Below are 7925 nucleotides of genomic sequence, written 5' to 3'. Positions count from 1 at the left end.
GGGGTCCCAATTTCCCCTTCTTCTTGAAGCGAATCACACATTTCCAAGGTGAGACCTTCAGTAATACCATGTCGCCGACCTGAAATTCCAACTCGGATCGGCGTCGGTTGGCATAGTTCTTTTTGCCGACTCTGAGCAGTCTGCAATCTCTGCCTAATCTGTTCAATCGTCTCCGTAGTCTGAAGGACCACCTCAGTCCACCCCATAACTTTGTAACCTACTTCGCCCAGCATACCAGGGTACCAAATTTCCGCCTATACAAGAGCTCAAAAGGCAGAGCACCAATGCTGGAATGAAAACTGTTGTTGTAGGAAAACTCCACAAGAGGTAGGTAGGAATCCTAGCTCCCACCAAAATCAATAACACATACCTGCAACATATCCTCAAGGGTCTGTATCATCCGCTCACTCTGGTCGTCGGTTTTTGCGGATGATAAGTTGTGCTAAAGTGTAACCTCGTACCTAGTTCCTCATAGAACTTCTGCCAAAAATGAGAGATGAACCGAACATCACAGTCTGAAACAACGGAGACCGGGACCCTATGGCGAGCAACAACCTTGCGAATATACACATCAACCAACTTCTTGGCTGAAGAACTCTCCCGAATCGCCAGGAAATGGGCATTCTTGGCCAATTGATCCACGATGACCCAAATATCATCAAAACCCTTTGCCGTACTCGACAAATTGGTGATGAAGTCCATCGAAATCTGCTCTTATTTCCACATGGGAACTTACAGAGGTTGCAACTTTCCATGCGGCCTCAGATGCTCGGCCGTGACCATCCTGCACGTCAAGCACCTCTCCACATACCAGGTGTTCTCCCTTTACATACACAGACACCAGTAGCTCAATCTCATATCCCAATACATCTTGGTGACCCCCGAATGGATAAAAAACCGAGACTTATGAGCCTCCTCCAACACAATTCTTCTGACCCCACCAGACATAGGAACCCACACCCGACCACATCTAGTCAACAATCCAAGATTATCTAGAACAAATCTAGTGATCTCACCCCTGATACTCTCTAACTTCCAGTTCTCTTCTTGAACACCCTCAGCCTGAGCCTCCTAATTAATCCTAAAAGCGGGGAATCCACTCATATCCTCATACACGATACCCCATATGAAGTCCCAACCAATTTGCAGCTCAAAACATCTGCCACCACATTTATTTTACCCGGATGGTAAAGGACCTCGCAGTCATAATCCTTGACTAAATCCAGCCACTTGCACTGCCTCATGTTCAGGTCTGGCTGATCCATATGTGCCTCAAACTCTTGTGATCCGTGTATATGGTACAGCGGACCCCATAAATATAATGTCTCCAAATCTTGAGGGAAAAAACAACAAACCGTAACTCAAGATCATGCGTGGGACATCTCGTCTCGTGCGGCTTCAGCTGTTGCGAAGCATATGCTATCGCCTGTCCTCTCTGCATGAGGACCGCCCCCCAAACCAGTGATGGAAGCATCACAGAATACCATGAAATCCTCAAGAACACAACCCTAATACACTGAAGAAGCAGAAACCTCGTTTTCGTTGGCGATAGAAACTTGCAACGGACACTCCAATTCCCCAATGGGCATATCAAACTCCCTACTAAACTATTGAGATATGAAGGATCGACTCACACCCGATTCAAACGACACTAAAGCAGGCAAAGAGTTCACTAGGAACATACCTAACAGAGGCACACACATAAGCATAATATAAAACATAGTTATCAAGATAAGGGATAGAAAAATACAAGTCACCCCATATGGTGCTGCTCTGAGCTCCACGAAAGTGAGCTGAAAAGCACGACCTCGATCCCTCAAGGGATCCATCCTCCCCTGACGTCCATCAGTGATCTTCAACATGGTTGGCGTCGGGGCCTACGCCGACTTAGCGGCGAGCAGGGGACAGTTGACCTTTATACGGTCAACCTACTCACAATGATAGAAAATCCTCGTACTCTGAACTAGAACTAACTGGCGGCAACCCCTCGCATAGTGCCCCTCCTTGCCACATTTGTGGCACAAACTACCAGATCAGCATGCCCCTCATGAACCCTACTGCACTTCCCACAAGTATGGCCTCGCTGACGCACAAATCTAGACTCAGTGGCCTTGAACCGCTTCGGCACCGTTTGCGATTGCACCGGAGCCGATCTCTGCTCCCTCAACTAAAGATCTATCTCAAGCTCACGCCACCTGGTGGCCTCCTGCAACTCCAATAAAGAATCATACGACTAGGTGGAAATAAACTCCTTGATATCCATCTTGAGCATGCTCAAGTAACGGGTCATCTGAGCCTGCTACGAAGCAAACTCAGGGAAAAACATGGTCCTCTCGGTAAACATCCTGGTGATCTCCGTCACCGACTCTATACCCTGCCTCAGATCCACAAACTCATGGGCCAACCGCTCACACTTTACCTGCGGCACATATCGAGTACAGAACATCTCCATGAACTGCTCCCAAGATATTATAGCCCTCTGCTCAACAGAATATGATCCTGTAACAAGTCTCCACCAATCCTTCGCTCATGAACCCTACTGCACTTCCCACAAGTATGGCCTCGCTGACGCACAAATCTAGACTCAGTGGCCTTGAACCGCTTCGGCACCGTTTGCGATTACACCGGAGCTGATCTCTGCTCCCTCAACTAAAGATCTATCTCAAGCTCACGCCACCTGGTGGCCTCCTGCAACTCCAATAAAGAATCATACGACTAGGTGGAAATAAACTCCTTGATATCCGTCTTGAGCATGCTCAAGTAACGGGTCATCTGAGCCTGCTACGAAGCAAACTCAGGGAAAAACATGGTCCTCTCGGTAAACATCCTGGTGATCTCCGTCACCGACTCTATACCCTGCCTCAGATCCACAAACTCATGGGCCAACCGCTCACACTTTACCTGCGGCACATATCGAGTACAGAACATCTCCATGAACTGCTCCCAAGATATTATAGCCCTCTGCTCAACAGAATATGATCCTGTAACAAGTCTCCACCAATCCTTCGCTCCGGACCTCAAGAAATTCAGAGCGCACCTAACCTTCTGGTCAGCTGGTCAAGAGCAGCTGCAAAAGGACCACTCAACATCAGATGGCCACCTCATGGCTACGATTGGGTCCTGAACTCCATCGAAAGTCGGGGGATTCGTATTGTCGAAGTCCTGATACTGAAAAATCCAACCCAGTCCCACACCTGCAACTGCAACGGCTGTTGAGGCTACAACAACAACAGTCTCAACAACAGCTGCGTATCTGTCATCGAAGAGCTCCATCATCATGTTCTTAATAGAACCAAATAACTCCAGTATTTGATCCCTGACAATAGCCACAACCTCCTCACGGAGGATCTTCTTAATCCTGTCATCCAACGTGGCTGGCCCATCCTGGCAACCTGCGCTCGATCCCGATCCAGATCCAATTTCAACTCGACGCGTAGTCACCATACTGAATAAACCAAAAGGATAACTGATAACATGCATATCAAAACCGGGAACCAACTCCCAACAAGCCCTAAGGTTGTGATTTTTCTGTTACGCGTACGAATCATGTGCTTTTAGTAGTACGGGCCCATACTACCTTCCACACCTACCGGTAGTCGTCTCAGAGGATCATCAAAACAACCCTACCAATATACTTCCTTCTAGCATACTCATGCACTCTATCCTCACTTCTTAGAGGATGGCTACACATATCGACTAGTCGGGTGACCCCACATTATTCCTCTTACCACTAACTACCACACTACCCTCCATTGGTACGAGATAACTATCGCATGAACACTATCACATACTTCATAACTAAAACAATCTTAGGCTAAAAGATTCAATCCCAGTAAGGTTGGACTCAAACAAGAGCTGCGTAGCAGGACCAAATCCCCCACCGTAAGACCATTTAACCCATGTAGTATGTGACTTAGTGCATTCGTTCAATAGTTAGTTCACACATGAAAGAGTCATACAACAATCAATATGGTACTCTACAAGAGATACGACATCAAATATCAGTATCATACGATTCCTAAGGATCCCTGTCATATCACTAGCATGTTGTTCTAATCATAACATAGCATAACATAATCTCAATTAACCGTGTGGCAATTTGGGGTCAGTTACTGGCTCTGGCTGATCTTAAACCTAGCATCCACCTAAATTTTTGAAAACCTTTTAAAAATTAATTTAAAATCTTTTCCTTAGTTTGAGATTGGATTCACACGAGTGTTCCTCCAATTCACTCAAAGGCTCTGATACCAACTTGTAACATTCATAAAACTTCATAAAAATATAAACTTTTTCAAACCAACCAAAATCATAATTGTTTACATTGTAGTTTTCAAAACATGTTTAACATCAAAGTTTTTCCCAAAATCACAAAACATAACAGGAGGAGGTGCACGATCAAGCCTTTGCCTTCCCACGATCATCTGAGGTACCTGAAACATAACCCAAAACTATAAGCCCAACGCTTAGTGAGTTTCCCCAAAATACCACCACAACACATAATCATAGATATTATAGCAATAACATGCATACAGAACCTTCAGCATGTCTGGACCGCCGCACCGGGCCTTCAGCTTGTCTGGACTGTTCTCTGGGCCTTCGGCCTGACTAGTCTACCTCACACACCTTTAGTCTATTCGGGCCGCCCTGTGTCTGTTGGCCTTCTACACACAGCAGGACCGCCTTAACCCAACCAACCATCACATATCCACATATAACATAATCAAACATAGCTAACATATACAGGCAGTCACACATGTCTAGCAGATCACTATAGAATAGTAAGCATACAATAAACCAAGATAACAATCTAAAGGGTAGGCATGCTGCCTTTGACCTGAGAGTACATTGAGGACAACTCACCTCACACTGACGAATCACACTAAAAACCTCCAGCTGCCGACTCACTAAAATCCCGAACTATAACAAATAAACATCCCATTAATAATTAGATTACCATCCTTGACTAATAACCCATACCTAGAGTAATTGACCATTTTACCCTTTCCCTATTTGGACCAAGGCCTAGGCCTAGTTCTTGATCCAAAATCCCAAGGTCATTCAAGACCCATAATTGGCCCAATTTTCCAAATTTGGCCCAAACTCCTTTTTGGGCCTTACCCTAAGGTCCAACCCTTCACTTAGCCCAAAACACTCATACTCAGATTTTCCAATAAGGGCTAATGCATTTAAGCCCAAAATGTGGCCGAAAACTTGAAGCCCAAATTCCAAAATCCAACAGAAGGTGTACGCGGGGCGTACACCGAGCCTCGCATTAACCCACATCGAGGTGGCTGACTGAGTATGCAGGGTGTACTCCCCCCTATGCGGGGCGTACCCTCGTATATCCAAAAGTCTCATTTTATGCTTAATGGCTTAAGCACTTAAGCCCAAACTACAGATCTATGGTCCAAATGCACCCTAGAGTCATAAAGTCTCCAACTTTATGACTTTACATGTCTAAAAGTTCTTAATACAAGGTCTTTATCCATTAAGGCCCTTCTACCAGATGAATGAGACACTTCTAGCCATTGGGACCTCATTTTTATGACTAAGGACCCCTCCAAGGGTTTGAAAGGATGACTAAAAACATCCAGCACATGCCATGCTCAAGATGGAGCATTTGGGACCAAAAAGAAACATAAAAAGACCCAAACATGAGATCTATCAAATAAATCATAAAGCTATGAACTTTATACCTTTAGATGGTGGAAAAAAGAGCCAACCTTCCAGATCCAATCCTTGATTCAAGCTTCCAAGCTTTTTGATGCACTTCTCCTTCCTCTAAAACACCAAGAACACACTTTAGGGCTCCAAATCTCACTCTAGGAGGCTAGGGTTTTGCAAGAACGGCTCTAAAACTTTGGATTCTGAAAAGGTGGGGATAAATGATCCATAAGGATGCATAAATACCCCACAAACCCTAAAACTTACGGTTTCCTTCAGACACGAGTATGCCCAACGTACATACATGTATGCCCAGCATACTAGGGTACGCCCTACTACGCTTAGCGTACTCCTCCTGGCCCCAAAATTGCAAATTCACCACCAGGACTTCCCATGACTACTTCCATCCAATCCAAGGGCCAAAATAACATACATTAAAAACCAATGGATGAATTTAGAAATACTTGAATTCTCAGGATGTTACACAACTTTATGAAGGAAAATGAAGAATTAACTACATTAATTATATATTCTAGTAATAGGATGAGTTCTGAGCTTTTAAAACATTATATTATAAAATGTTGGATATTTTTGAGAGCTATTGTGAAGAAATGGAGAAAAGTAAGGTGATAGTTTGAGATAATCATGTGTTTTAAAGAGTATCCTTTTATGTTATTAGCCCATATATGCTAGCATTTTAATTACACATTGCATACGTGTTGTGTGAATGGTGGAGTGTAGGAAACAAAGGGTGTTTGTGGCGTGCTTATACATACATAGATTATGCATTTACATTTTTTTAGTTGTGAACATGGTCTAGATAAATCACTTTAGTTGGACTAAGACACTACTATTATATATCTCCAATCATAAAGTAATGGTCGATAGCATCCTGATGGGTATACCCAAGATGACTGAATTATTTTCAACAATTAGTTGGAAATAAAGGTGATGGATTAACTCTCTTCAAAATTAAGTATATGTTTTATCAATCAAGAATTAGACAAACCAGTTGGGTTGTGGTGACATGGTAAGACACGTGGAATATATGGTGGATAGCATACTGACCCATGTTCAAATCTTGGCACTACTCAGCCCCTGTGGTCAGGGAGGTTCGCTTGCAGAGACTCCAAGCCATGAGGCAAAGCCTTATATTTGCAGCAGCGGATTAGTCGGTCCGCGAAAGCTGGCCCGGAAACCCTTGTTAGGGAAGTTACCTTTCCAAAAAAAAGAAAAAGAAAACCGAGAACTAGACAAGATATATTATTTGATGATATTGTTGTCTTTTATTTTATTTGGGTGCTGCATCGGAAGCATAAGTTCTCTATTAAGTGAAATTTATGGCTTAAAAATCCCATTATATATATATATATATATATATATATATATATATATATATATATATATATATATATATATATATACAATTATAAAGGAATCATTTGTCCTTTCACAACATTCATTTGAAACCTTCTATTTAAATCAATACAACTCAAACGTCTCTTAATAATGCTTAACCATTCAAATGTTTTATAACTTATATAGTATGTTTAATAAGAAATTAATGGATAGTCTACTATAAAAGGTCAATCTCTTCAAGTAGACAAACAAATAGCAATCACATACAAAATTCACAAAGAAAACAAGTTTAATGGCTTTTGTGTTGGTTTGAGCGTTTTGGATCATTTTTCGAGCCATGTTATTATGTTAAAGTTTTTAATTTGTAAGTTTGTTATACACTATTTTTTTTTCTTGGCTTAAGTACTTTTTTAAGACAATAATTGTATGTTGTGGTTTAAATTTTAATGTAAATTAAATTAGACTCATGTTATCGATCATATGTTATGGAATATGATATAGATAATATTTAATTAAATATTGTATATATGTTTGTATGTTTATGTTGATTCAAAGCAATAATTAATTAAAAATCAAGGATATGTCATATTATCCATATTATCCATCTAAGTCTCTTTTAAAATGCAAATTATCTATCTTATCACTTTATATTTTAATATATGTTTAAGTTTAAAGTGTAATAATAAGAGCTTTTTAAAAGTTTTCTTTCACTTATTAATAATACTAAGTGGTTTTAAAATTAACTGACAATAGTTATAAATAATAAAATCAAATTATAAAAATCATGGATTTGTCATATTATCCATGCAAGTCTCTTTTGAAATGCAAATTGTCAATCTTAAAACTTTATTATTTAGTATATGTTTCATATTTGAATAATAATATTAAGTATTTCTTAAAAG

Source organism: Lactuca serriola, chromosome 6 (genome assembly GCF_051521515.1).
Source record: "Lactuca serriola cultivar US96UC23 chromosome 6, Lser_US96UC23_V15, whole genome shotgun sequence".
Classification (NCBI taxonomy): Eukaryota; Viridiplantae; Streptophyta; class Magnoliopsida; order Asterales; family Asteraceae; genus Lactuca; species Lactuca serriola.
Note: the sequence above shows the minus strand (reverse complement) of the source record.